The sequence below is a fragment of the Pongo abelii genome, chromosome 11, assembly GCF_028885655.2.
Source record: "Pongo abelii isolate AG06213 chromosome 11, NHGRI_mPonAbe1-v2.0_pri, whole genome shotgun sequence".
Taxonomy (NCBI): Eukaryota; Metazoa; Chordata; class Mammalia; order Primates; family Hominidae; genus Pongo; species Pongo abelii.
The window spans coordinates 36,396,120-36,410,325 of NC_071996.2; the positions used below are offsets into that span (position 1 = coordinate 36,396,120).

A 14,206-nucleotide genomic window follows, 5' to 3' on the forward strand; every position below is an offset into this window, starting at 1 on the left:
CGCCGGCGCGCTCAGCGCTGCTGCGGGGTCTGGGAGGCTGCAGGGAGCGCAGAGCCCACACCCGCGCACACACTCCCCGAGAGCATGCTCAGTGCGGCCCTGGGAACTTCCTGCCGAGTCGTGAGCCGCCCCGGCCCCCTCCCGGCCGACTCCGGGCCCTCGGCTCGCAAAGTTGGGGGCGGCGGGGCTAGAGAGTCGTGGGCGCCGCTCTCGCCTGTGGCTCTTTCGCGCCCCTGGCCCCTGCCTCGCCTCAGTTGAGCTACGCGCACTGCTCTCCCCGGCTGCCCTCGCAGCCGGGATTGGAGGCGTGGGTGTTAGCCCCTGCTCCCCGTGGCGGGGTGGCCAGAGGCCTGGAGCGCGGCTCTCAGCCTGGTGGACTCGCGCGCGGTGCGCCCGCTTGGTGCCTGGACCTGGCGCGGCGAGCAGGCGGGGTGCAAGGGGGTGTGTGAGCCCAGGGACGCTCGCGTATACACTTGCTGTCACACACAAAGCCGCGGTTTTGTAGCCGCCGCGCGGAAGAGCCGAAGAGGGAAGGGGGTGGCGCTTGCATTGTCCAGAGGCGTTTGGAGCACAGAGGGGGTGCTTGGCTTCTCAGGGCTGCGGGAACCGGGCGATGTGGATGGATTCGGTCTAGGGCCCGGCCCTCCTGGGACCGACTGCCGGTCCCGGCCCCGGGCGGCCGCCGCTATCTGCACCTGGCTCTGGCGGCCCAGTTAGGGCAGATGAGTACTTCTGGGTCTGTGAAGTTGGGAAGGGGCAAACTCAGTTGTGTGTGGGGTTCGGGTGGATGGCAACATCGCACTTGTAAATACACCCAGACCAAAGTGTTAGAGGTAGCATCTCATTCTAAGGAGATGCGAGTGGGAAGCTAGGTCGTTGAACTGACCCCCACCCCCAGTTTATTGTCAGGACCTGATCAACTTGGTTTTTACTCCAAGAGACTCCCCAGTGTTAATCTTTGTGTCTTGCACATCCTAAGCCTTGTGGCTGCATCAGAACTCCCTTGTCTGTTCCGAGAAAATCACTGAACAGTTTTTCATGAAGGGCAAAGCATCTGAGATCTGTGGTGAATGAATTTTCACCCCCCTCCCCCCGTCCTCACTGCTTTCCTATAAATTATTTTTGTTGCTATTGTTCAGGGCTGAGATGGGCATCCTCAGATTTATTTGGCAGTAAAGATTAGAGCAAAGCTCTCCTGTCTTTTTTTTTTTTTTTTTTTTTTTGTTTTTTAAAGATGGAGTTTTTCTCTTGTTGCCCAGGCTGGAGTGCAATGGCGCGATCTCTTTACTGCAACCTCAGCTTCCCGGGTTCAAGAGATTCTCCTGCCTCAGCCTCTCAAGTAGCTGGGATTACAGGCGCCTGTCACCACACCCGGCTAATTTTTCATTTTTAGTAGAGATGAGGTTTCACCTTATTGGCCAGGCTGATCGCGAACTCCTGACCTCCGGTGTTCCACCCGCCTCAGCTTCCCAAAGTGCTGGGATTACAGGCGTGACCCACCGTGCCCGGCCTAGCGCAAAGCTCTCCTTTCTAGAGAGCTTTTTAGTTTTTTCCAGTTTAGTTTTTTCCTCTTGTCCTCCTCCATCACTCTGCTTTTAAATGCTCATTTAAATGCCCATGTTGTCAGCCTTATGTGGAGAGGCCCTGAAAAGCAAGGTGATGGAGGAGGGGCAAGAGCGTGACTGTTTCACCCTTTGTAGGGGCTGGGAGAAGAGGAGAAGGAAGTTCCTCTGTCTGGCATCTGCCTCTGCTGGGGTGGCTCTGCCTGGGTATAGGGTTTGGGCTTTTTCTTTCATCTCCTCCTTTATTTCAGCCTGCCTTCCTCACTCTGGGACACTCGTGACTGGAGTCATTAGGAGAAAGGAATCTGCAGTCCTAGTTTGGAGCTTTGCAGGGTTTGCACCTGCACAAGCAGCCACCAGTTGGTTTTAAGGTGTACTGCAATGGCAGGAGGGGTGGAGGGCTCTGCCCAGTTCTGCCAGTGGCAACCGTATGCTCCAACTGCTGCTGCAGAGCAGCTCATGGGCTTTTGGATCTCCTCAGCAGTGTGCACTTCAAGTGCTTTATGTTTGGAAGTGTGAATATAGTACTCATTTATATATATGCCCACATCTGTATACATTTTTATAAAGAGGTGTGTGCATATGTACATGCAAATGACATGTTCTTTGGTAGAATCTGGAAGCTGGAAGGGACCTCAAGAGATCACAGGAATTCACATAATCTCTCATCCCATTCAATTTTTTTTTGTTTGTTTTAAAATAACCAACCCACCTTCTGCCCAGCTGTCCTCCAAAAGCATTGAAATGCTAGACTCCCCTTTTACCCTAGCTGACGGGGAGGCCTTTGGAAGTATGAGTTCCCAGGAACCATTCTAGTTGTAACTCTGACATTTGAGACAACTTTTCCCTAATGTTCCATGTGTCTCAGGATCTAAGTCACTACAGAGACATCCCTGGATTAATTTTGGCAGGGGACAGGCAGTGACTAGTGTACCCTGCAGAGATGTGTAGAAAACTGCAAAGAGCAGTCATCTGTAAGATCTGGGTTGGAAAGTTTATGTCCCCTCCTTCCCTGGGTCATACAGACAGGTGACTGCTCTGCTCTTTCTCAAGAGGCTTTAAGCGCAATAGGGACCCATTGTCTTCCTTCCTCCTTGTGTGTCATGGGCTCCTGGCCCTAGGAGGCATGGAGGAGGAGGGGTTGGGGGTGGCATTCTGTGTTGATGCTGTTATAACAGGCCTCAGGAAAGTGTGTGCTGTTAGCTTTGTCTTTGGGGGTTTCCTATGGTGAGTTTCAAAATTTGGGGAAGGGTCCTGGTGTCAGGTGAACAGGTTTATGGGTAGTTTTGATTACTATAATCCAGATGATACTTGAGAAAAGGGAGGAAATAATTTTATACGGGGAGATTGCTATCTGGGTGACAATTGAGAAGATAGGGTGAGAAATAAATAAGCATTTGGGACTTGTCAGTGCAAGTTTTACCAGGCTGCCTTTAAAGTTAATAATTGCTTTGAAGTATGGAATCACTCTTAGTAGCCAGAAGATGGCTACACTTTCAAATTTCTCTTTGAAATTAGGTAACGATCTCTCCAACCCTTAAAGTCTCTAATCTAAGCCATATCCCTATACTGTTTTATATCCTATGTCAACATCCACAGTTGTGACTGATGCTGGCTGCTGATGAGCATTTATCCAGCATCTGCCATGTGCTGTGCACTGGGCTGGTGCTGGGTATAAAGATGTCCTCCTAAATTATCTCACTTTTAATTTATCAGACCTTCTCTTACTGTGTGTTAATACAAACTAATAGCTCTTGGAAAGCTGCCAAGGTGGGTCCCAGGAGCCTTAGCACTGTAACCACATTCTCAACTAGAGGAGTTTGGACTCGAGCTGTGTGTTTGCCCATTTGGACTGTTGTATTTATTTTTTTCATTGCCACAATTAAGTGCATCCTTCCCTGACTTTGTCATATCTGCAGTGCTATGTGTGTGCATGGGAGGGGTTGGAGGAATCACTTGATTTGTTCAAAATCCCACAGTTCTCTTGTCTAAACACACAATCTTCTGGAATGGGAACAGGGCTTTCCTCTCGGGACTCTGCCCAGTCTTAAAAATCAGGACAGGCAAAGGTTATAAGCTATTGTGGCTGGGTTTGGTGGGAGCAGTTTGTCTTGTAAACTAGCACTGTCTCTTTGTCACCTTTACTGCCAGGCTGGCATTAATGCCTGCTGGACGTTGACCCTTGCTCGGGCGGCTCCCTGCAATGGCTAAGGAATATTTCTCCACTCTATTTCCTGACGAAGTGAACTCAGGAGTGAGTTACACCCAAGTACTTCTGTTACTAGTAAGAGTTAACTACTGGTGTTTGCAATAGGTTTACTTTTTAAAATGTCAGCACTTCAAGGTTATCCCTAGAATAATAACAGCCTCACTTATTTGCATCCCTTTGTGATTTTTGTGGCTGGCCCTTGAGGGAACATGTGCTACCCACCCACTCCTGTTTGAACTTCATGCTTTAATGTTGTAGTTCGGTGCATAGACTGCTTATAAGTCCTGTCATGCTGGTAAAATGTTTTTTAAAAATTATTATTATAAGTATCCTACACAGAAAAGCCTTCCACTCTATTCGTTTTGGGTCTTTTCTGTGTCTGGGTCCCCTCATGGGAGTGTGTTATGTTGGTGATCACCGTAGAGATTTTATTATATGTCTTGGTGGAGAAACATCAAGAAAGGGTGGACAAGAAAATAGGAATGATGGCGATGAAAAAAATCCACCTTCTCCGACTGGCATTACTGCAAATGCTTCTTTTGTCCTACAGGTATTTCACTCAACAATGAGGTAGATTCTGTTGTTATTCCCAGTTTATACATGGAGAGACCATAACATCATGAGGTCAGGAAATCTAGCTAAGGTTACAAACAGCTACTCAGTGGCAGAGCAAGGATTTGAAGCCAGGTGGTCTAGGTCCAGAGCCAGTGTGGGTTGGGCTGTGAGTAGTGGTTAAGGCTGATGAGTATGCCCTGTACTAGCCAGCACCTTCTTTCCAACCGAAGCCGAGAGGGCTTCACAGATACCCAGGGGCACTGCAGGGAGGGCCCTCCTCTTTCTAGCTGAGGTCACCGAGGTGGAGAGAGGTGGAGAGACTTTCTCAAAGTCTCACCAGCAGGCAGCAGTGGCAAAGCTGGACCTCACATCTTATCTGTGGTCCCACAGGAACAGTTGGTAACAGTTGATAACGAGTGCCTGCCTGCTTTGTTTATAGCAATGATACAGGAAGAGAATTGATGGCCACTGGGCATCTGTTCCTCCCTGGAGCCCACTGTGTGCTCACACCCAGCTTCACCTTGGAATGTGGTAGGGAGCAGGTTGGTGTGGCCCCGTTCCCTCCTACCATCCCCAGCTGGGAGAATCTAAGTGACATATGTCCTTTGGAATGAGGGGTTCCCTTTCTCATGTCACCTTTTAAGTTTGACATGATAGGAATCCAGTCTGGGCTGGATTTTACATTTCACTCTTATTAATTCTCTGTGTTTTAGGGCTCCTGGCTCTTCTCAGCATTGATTTCCTTTCTTTAGGAGCATGGGGTAGGTGAGGAGTGACCTGGAAGAGGTATCAGGACTATTCCTTAACATTTCCAATAAACGGTGCCTGTGAAGACATTCCCGCAGTGTCTGCGGAATCCTAGAAAGAGAGCAGAGGCCACACAAAATGCTTTTTTGAACCCGAGATCGCCATACTTTGTGGAATCTTCCCATTGGACATAGCAGTGAGCACCCGTTGCCTTTCCTGCCCTTACCTGTTCCTGATTCGGAATGCTTCTGCCAAATAAATAGTCACTGGCTACTCAAGGATTTTAAAGTCTAAGCCTAGTCAATGCACACCCAGAAGAGTTAAGTTCAGTGATAAAGGGAAATGTAGATGAACATACTAATTCAGCCCATGTGACCACTTTGGGCCTCAGTTGTTAGGTTGAGAAGTAAGAGGGGATTGAATGCGCTCCAAAGATCTGTTCAGTTCCTAATGTTGCTTAATTCTACACATGTGGCAAAAGAGTTGTAACATAAGTTAAATGAAATTCCCTTATTAAATTAAAAAGAAGGTTGAGAACACATTCAGGTTGTTTTTGCCCTGGCCAGTAGACTCTCTTTAGCAGACAGCTGAAAAGCTTAACTAAGAAGAATCAGCCCTTTATTGTTACTCTCTCTTTGGGGATGTTTATCTTTGTATGTTTAGAAATAAAAAACCTTGGTCCTTACTTTCAGCCCTGAAATAACCTGCTTTCCTTTAGTGAAGCTATTTTTTCCCTTGGGAAATTGAGATTCATTGAGATTCAAAGAGTAGAGAAGATGACCAGGCTCATAGCCTTCTGTGGTTCCTCGCACAGTGCCCTGGGGACGTGGCTGGGTGTTTACACACTGCCACAAGCAGGGCCAAATTCTGTCTACACGTTCAGTGTGTAACTACTACCTTTCAACATAAGGGAGTTTGGTATCAGTCTTCTTGCAGCTGCTTTTTTTTTTTTTTTTTTTTTAAACCATCTGTTATTTTCACCTCCAGTTTGTTATTTACAAGCATCCATACTGGTGAGGAGTTTTCTAAATGACCGATTCTTTCTTGGATGCAAAGAGAAAGCACCGTCTCTGCCTCATGGTGTGTGTGATTTCTGTTTTCCTTTGGCACCTTTCTTAGTATTTCTGTTTGGTATACTTCCTTCCTCCCCTTTCCTGTAATTTTTTAGAGCATCTAGGGTTAGAGGCCCCACCCGGTGAGGATATGGCAGGGAAGAGGAGTTTCCCTCTATTCCCTTCCCCCAGTAATCTTCATCATGCGGTGTCCCCAGTCCTGTGTAAGACCTTTGCAAACACGGCTTCAAGCCCCTCTGTTCATCTTGATTGGCTTCCCTCTGTAAAAAAGTTCTAGTCTCTGTGACTAAGAATGTTACATTCTTCCTTCATTTGATTTTTAGCTATTATGCTTGGCAGGTTTAAAGATGACATTGTTATTGGGCAGTCTTCACTGTACATTACACACAAATGTAATTCTCCTGGGTAAATACGATCAACTTTTACAGGTTCACCATTCCTCCTTCACAATTCTTACGTCTAGTGAGCTCCTTCAAGGGAAAGGTTTTTTTTCCCCCCCTAGGCTTGTTCCAAATAAACCCCCCCAAAACAAAAAAAGAAACATGTAGCTCCAATAAAGAAAGGAGTGTCATGGAGCTCTCATGGGTGCAGGCTGGAAGCTCCAGGCCTGGCGTGCTGGAGTTATGAGATGAGCTGTCCAGGCAGCATGGCATCGTGAGTGAACTCCGACCGTGGCAGGTGAGGCTTCTGCACTTAGCTGGCTGTCTTCATGTGGGCCGATTCTGTGCTTAGTGATTCTGATTTCTCATCTGAAAAGCGATGCATCACTTAGCCTCTCCTACACTTGGAGGGTTCTACTAGTGTGCCTGCGTGGCTGCGTTCTGCACTCTCAGCTACTTTAGTTTCTTTAGTCTATCCTTAAAAAGATTCCTAGGTGTGTTCCTGATTTTGAGCTTCCGTTTGGTCATTATGCTCTTTTGGAGTTCATCTTTTAAAATCAGTCTTTCTGTGGACATTTTTTTTTTCCTCTTAGCACAGTTTATGGTCTCATGCAGGTCAACAAATTGGGACTCTGAATGTGAGTGTGTGTGTGTCCACACACCACTAGGGCTTATTACCTTATTGTCAATGTTATCTTAAGAAAAAGTGGAGGCTGGGTGCAGTGGCTCATGCCTGTAATCCCAGCACTCTCAGAGGCTGAGATGGGAGGATCGCTTGATCCCAGGAGTTTGAGACCAGCCTGAGCAACAAAGCAAGACTCCTGCCTCTACAAAGAAAAAAAAAAGAAAGAAAGAAAGAGAGAAAGAGGAGAGAATGAAAGAAAAGAAAGAGAGAGAGAGAAAAAAAAGAAAGGGAGTGATCAGAGAGCTGCAGGTTTGGAGTAGCCATCAGTTAAAGGAAGTCTGCAGAAAGTTTCTGTGAAAGGATTTTGTTACTATGGCCTTTCCCCTAGTACCAGCTTGTTAAGTAGTATAGGTAGGGGATCCTTGGTGATACTGTGTATTAAGATTTTATTGTTCTTCCTGTAAAGTGTTTTTCATGATAATGAGTTGCTTATTCTATAATAGTGTCTGTTCTCTATTTCTGTAAGCAGAATCAAATACAACTTTCAAGTTTTATTTGTTCTTTTTTTTTTAGAGACAGGGTCTTTCTCTGTCACCCAGGCTAGAGTGCAGTGGTGCAATCATAGCTCACTGTAACCTCCAACTCCTAGGCTGAAGTGATTCTCTTGCCTCAGCTTCTTGAGTAGCTAGGGCTACAGGCATGTGCCACCACGCCTGGCTAAATTTTTTTCAAAAATTTTATTTTTTGGAGAGACACGAGTCTTACTATGTTGCCCAGGCTGGTCTCGAAGTCCTGGCCTCAAGCGATCCTACGGCCTGAGTCTCTCAAAATGCTGTGATTACAGCTGTGAGCCACCGTGTCCAGAGAGCTTTCCATTTTTTGAGGCCATGTCTGGTTAATACTCTTAAGTTTCCGAGTTTCTTCCTCCTAGTTCAGTGGTTTCAAGTGTGACTGTTCTATTTGCTCATTGTCAGTCTCTAGCAGAAATACTACAAGATTACTTCTATTGCTGCTGTAACAGCCACAAACTTAGCAGCTAAAGCCACACACATTTATTCTCTTTGAATTCTGTAGGTCCGAGGTCCCTTATGGGTCTCACTGGCCGAGATCAAGGTTTCTATTCCTTTCTGGAGGCTTGAAGGGAGAATCGGTCTCCTTGCCTTTTCTAGCTTCTAGAGGCTGCCCATGTTCCTAGGCTCATGCCCCCTTCTCCAGTTTCAATGCCGGCAATGTCCAGCCGAGTCCTTGTCTCTCTGCCATCACACTGATACTCTCACCAAGCTGGGAAAGATTCTCTGCTTTTCAGGATTGATGTGATTAGATTAGACCAAGCAGGGTAATGCAGCGTAATCTCCCATCTACAGGTCCTTGATATAATGCCATCTCCCTGTAAGGCAACATAAGCACAAGTTCTGGGGATTAGTATATGATGAACATCTTTGGGGGCCCCTTTTCTGCCTACCACAGTCCTCAAAACTCCAAATAAGGAACTGGTTCTTTGCTCTTTATGTAAAGGAACTATTTCTCTTTGCAAAGAAGGTTTACTGTTACAGGATCTGTTCTTCTCCCCTTTGAACATATTCAAATCAACTATTTGCCAGAACATTGGTATTTAAATAAGGTTTGAGGTCTGCTAAGGCCAGATGTTGAGCTGAGTACTTTTACTTGCTCTGGCTTATGTAATTGTGAGCCGTCCTACTGAGAGGTGACAATGTTCTAGCAGCCCTCGCTGGCTCTCGGCACCTCCTCGGCCTAGGCGTTGGCTCTGACCACGCTTGAGGAGCCCTTCAGCCCGCCGCTGCACTGTGGGAGCCCCTCTCTGGGCTGGCTGAGACCGCAGCCGGCTCTCTCTGCTTGTGGGGAGGTGTGGAGGGAGAGGCGCGGGCGGGAAACAGGGCTGCAGCGCTCGCAGGCCAGCACAAGCTCCAGGTGGGCGTGGGCTCCGCGGCCCGGCACTTGGAGCGCCCGGCTGGAGCAGTGAGGGGCTTAGCACCCGTGCCAGCAGCTGCGGAGGAGCGCCGGGTCCCCCAGCACTGCCGGCCTGTCCGCACCGCGCTGGAATTCTCGCCTGGCCTCAGCCATCTTCCCGCGGGGCAGGGCTGGGGACCTGCAGCCCACCATGCCAGAGACCCCCCCACCCCCGGCAGTGGGCTCCCGAGTGGCCTGAGCCTCCCCAGTAGCCCGAGCCTCCCCCAGGGGCACCACCCCCTGCTCTGCTGCACCCGGTCCCATCGACCGCCCAAGGGCTGAGGAGTGCAGGCGCGGCGCACGGGACTAGTGGGCAGCTCCGCCTGCAGCCCTGGCACGGATCCACTAGGTGAAGCCAGCTGGGCTCCTGAGTCAAGTGAGGACTCGGAGAACTTTTATGTCTAGCTGGAGGATTGTGTATGCACTAATCAGCACTCTGTGTCTAGCTCCCGGTTTGTGGATGCACCAATCAGCACTTTGTATCTAGCTGATCTGGTGGGTACTTGGAGAATTTTTATGTCTAGCTAGAGGATTGTAAATGCACCAATCAGCACCCTGTGTCTAGCTCAGGGTTTGTGGATGCACCATTCAGCACTTTGTATCTAGCTGATCTGGTGGGTACTTGGAGAACTTTTATGACTAGCTAGAGGATTGTAAATGCGCCAATCAGCACTCTGTCTAGCTCTAAAGGTTCGTAAATGCACCAATCAATACTCTGTGTCTAGCTAATCTAGTGGGGACTCGGAGAACTTTTATGTCTAGCTAAAGGTTTGTAAATGCACCAATCAGCACCCTCTGTCTAGCTCAAGATTTGTAAATGCACCAATCAGTGCTCTGTGTCTAGCTAATCTAGTGGAGACTTGGAGAACTTTTGTGTCTAGCTAAAAGATTGTAAAAATGCACCAATCAGCACTCTGTGTCTAACTCAAGGTTTGTAAACGCACCAATCAGTGCTCTGTGTCTAGCTAATCTAGTGGGGACTTGGATTTTGTGTCTAGCTAAAGGATTGTAAATGCACCAATCAGCACTCTGTCAAAATGGACCAATCAGCTCTCTGTAAAATGGGCCAATCAGCAGGATGTGGGCGAGGCCAGATAAGGGAATAAAAGCAGGCTGCCTGAGCTGGCAGTGGCAACCCCCTGGGGTCCCCTTCCATAGTCTGGAGGCTTTGTTCTTTTGCTCTTTGCAATAAATTTTGCTGCTGGTCACTCTTTGGGTCCACACTGCCTTTATGAGCTGTAACACTCACTGGGAAGGTCTGCAGCTTCACTCCCGAGGCCAGCAAGATCACATACTCACCAGAACGAAGAAACTCCGAACGTCTGAACATCAGAAGGAACAAACTTGGCTCACGCTGCCTTTAAGAACCATCACACCACGAGGGTCCACGGCTTCATTCTTGAAGTCAGTGAGACCAAGAACTCACCAATTCCGGACACATTGCTATTACAGTGGGGAAACTGAGGTGCAAAGGAAACTTGCCCAGGGTCACACAGCCAGAAGTGGCAGAGCCAGGGTACAAAAGGCTGAATTCCCAAAATTGGCATTTTTTCCACTCTGCTTTTCTGCCTTACAAGCGATAAGGCAAAAACACAGTGAGAAATGGTAATGGAAAACGTTAAAATAATGTAAAACCTCTCTGCTTCTGCCAGGGTGATGATGATAAACGATAAATATTTGCCTGTGCTAGATTGATTTTTTTTTTTTTTTTTACTATCGGCCTCTGTTAATGGCCTCCCTGAACTCCCTGTATCCACTATCTACACTCTTTGCCCTATAACTTTGCAGGTTCTCTTCCTCCTTCCTTCTTCCCCCACCCTGGTCCCCCGCCCCCTTTTGGCTATGTGACTTGCTTTGGCCAGTGGGATGTTAGCACATGCTGTATATAAACAGTTGTAAAAAGCGACTGTTTCTGATTGCCTTTTACACGACTGGGCTTGCACATTCAGACCCCGCCACCTCCATGAGATCGTGCCCAGGCTAGCCCAGTGGAGGGGGCCAGGTTTGTGCTTGCCGATTCCATCCTAGATCGGCCAATGCTGTCTGACCTGTCCGCTGTGTGCTGTCTCCTGAGCAGGTCTAGGTCGGCCACGGTCACCTGAATCACCTACTGGCTGACTTGTAGAGATGTGTAAATCATCCGTGGTTGTTGTAAGCCACTGAGTTTGGGGGAAGTTTGCTGTAGAGCAGTGGTTAACTGATGCACGGCTCATATCAGATGTTTGAATAGTGTAGAAAGTAATTTTAGTGTCCTTTTAAAAATCCTTTTGTTAGTTACTTGTAACTAATTAATATTCTTTTAAGATTGTACTTAGGTTCAAGAACTTGTCCATTATATCTGCCCCTTTTTCCCTTTTTAAAAACCATTAAAATCCTTTATATTTTTACCAATTGCACTCAGAAACAGACTAGTTTTCCTTTCTGAAACTGTTTGTCTTCTAATATGGTGGTTTTTGACCGCAACCTGGAGTAAGAAATACATGCTGAATGAGAACTCACATATGTAAGTAGATAACAGCAAGAAAAGTTTCATAAAAAGTACTTAACCTTTATCGTGGCCTCTGGTGTTTTCTATTTTGTTCTATTTCATTGTCTTAAAAAATTCTGGTCAGAGGTCAGGCGACAGGTGACTGGCTGCCTATTTTGTAAATAAAGTTTTATTGGCACATACCCAATCCCATTTGTTCTTCTGTTGTTTATGGCTACTTTCACACTACAATGGCAGAGGCCAGTGGTTGTGACTGATATAGATGATCTGGCCTGCAAAGCCTCAAGTATTTACTCTCTGGCCCGAGAAGAAAAAGTTTTCTGACCTTTGCACTGAATAGATTTCATAACCCATCAGTTAGTTGTGACCTTCTGTTTGGAAGACCCTGTTCGAGTGACCCTTCGGTCTCCTCATACCCTTGTAGAAATGATAGTGAACACATCTGGCAGATGTGAAAACTCACTCTTCTCTGTTTCCTTGGAATCAACAATTAGGTCCTTGCCATCTAACATTGCACCCGATTGGCTTATATAGGAAACTTTTCAATCATTTCTAAATTGTTTCATTATAAATAGTGTTATGCCCCCCCCTTCTTAATTTATTTTTAAATAAGGCTTTCTAGTGGAAACTAACTGGAATTAAAATGGACACAAATTCCATTCAAGTGCTAGTTATTTATTCATTAGATCCCAGCAGTGCCTTTTTTGGTGATATAATGGAGTCTATTAGTGGGAAAGGCAAAGACACAGTGATCCTAGCTTCTCTTACAACACCTTTCTGGCAGCTGGGCCTTATTGCCACATTTCTGAATTAGGGTGGTATTATATCTGAGCAGAATAAAATTTAGAGACATTAAATCATGGACTTCTGTGGTTGAAAAGACTTTGGAATTTTTTTAAAACTCAGATTTAATTGGCTCCTTAAAGGCCAAATTTCTCCAATACCTTCATTTTTCCAAGCCTGTCAAGAAAGGACAACATTGTTATTTATGTTGTGTGCCTCATGGGATTGATGAGAAAGAGCTGAGGCAGAAGAACTTCAGAGGGATGTGGATATGTCTTTGTAGAATCTCAGGTGACGGATGGTCCCTGGCCCATTTATTTATTGTCAGTGAGAATGGAATCAAAATAAATGAGCTTAAACTACAGCATGAAGAGCTTAGGTAAAATCTGAGAAACATCCCCCAAATAAGGTCCATTTATTGACATTAGAATAGGTTATCCTGTGATCTTAATAGATTGATTGCACACAGCAAGTCAATACGTAGAGAAACTGGGTTGCAGCAGAGAAAGGTTTAATCAAAGGGCCACTGAATGAGGAGAGGGGAGGAAACCTCAAATCCATCTCTCTGAGGAGTTTGGGTTAGAGTTTTTAAGGGTTTTGGAAAGGGGCAAGCTTGGAGGTTGTTGATTGGTCGAAAAGTGCAGGGTGAACATGGGGCAGGGACGTGAACCACCTGCATTCTCATGCTGATCCGTTCCTCTGTGGGGGTCTTCAAACTGGTTGTTGGCATTCAGGGTCTGAGAACATTTTAACCCATCCTTTAAAAAAAAGGCCTTATGATACTACTGTCAGAGATCCTGTCTATAGGAACAATGGGGTTGCAAATCAATTCCTAAACTGTCTTAATGACCTCAATATCAGAAATCCTACTCATAGGAAAAATGGGGATGCAAATGGCCACTATCTAGTGCTATGTGACTTTTAGCAACAGGAAAGCGGGCCAAGGTGCAGCCTGACTAGTGCTTCATTGTAACCATATTTCAGTCCAGAACCTGGCATGCAATTCTTAACCCTGTGGGGATGGTTTCACTCCTAAGCGTTTTTGGTGTTAGCTGCTGCCGTTTGTTCAGATGGATGGCTGTCCTTCCAGGTGGTTGGATGCCTTTAATTAATAAAGATTCTTCTGGGTGCTAGCAACAGAAACCTGCCAGACCTTGCTTCAGTGGAAGGAGAGAACTCATATTAGGAACACAGGGATAGGGTCCAGGAGCCCCCTGCAGCCTGGGATCGAGGCTCTAGGAACCCCAGAAATCCTTGTTGCTCTCCTTTCTGCTTCCAGGTGTCTGGCTGCTTAATTCTCCTCCCTGCGTATTCTGCTTTTCTTGTCCCAAGGGCAGAACTCTGGGTAAGGGGATTTGTTACAGGGTGTAAGCCACACAATAAGGCTGATCTTTCTTTTGTAATGCCCGTTCTGGTTTTCCCTCAGTGCCCAGCTTGAGATCACCCAGGAGTGGGCAGGGTGTGGCACCTGGAGAGAGGACTCTGGTCTAGTCCCAGGCCCTACAACGTTATTGGGGGCATTTCAACAATTTGGGGGGGCAATTTTGATTGTCAGTGATTGAAGAGAGCCACTAGCATTTATTGGATGGGGACCAGGGATGCTAAACATCTGTAATGGGTAGCGCAGTTGTGTATCACAAAATGTTTCCTGTTACCCACTAGACAATCATGGACAAGCAAAATCTGAACCTAGACCTAACTTAGGTATAAGCAAATAATTGTTGCACATTTTAAGTAAACATCAACGTTTCCAGTTAATGAAGAAAGATTGTGCTTTCTTTTGTTAGGAAATTTACCATTTTGGAAACTCATGTTA

General features: G+C 46.6%; 2 protein-coding genes across 4 annotated transcripts in view; both read left to right on the forward strand.

The window, feature by feature from the left end:
- MGAT5 (alpha-1,6-mannosylglycoprotein 6-beta-N-acetylglucosaminyltransferase) overlaps positions 1–14,206 on the forward strand; it is a 338,815-nt gene that overhangs the window by 998 nt on the left and 323,611 nt on the right. The window lies entirely within an intron of this gene.
- LOC134759587 (uncharacterized) overlaps positions 1–14,206 on the forward strand; it is a 32,438-nt gene continuing 18,232 nt past the window's right edge. Inside the window, exon 1 of the mRNA XM_063712759.1 lies at positions 1–14,206. This exon is cut by the window's right edge and continues 18,232 nt beyond it. The gene's annotated coding sequence lies outside the window, so the exon portion shown is untranslated.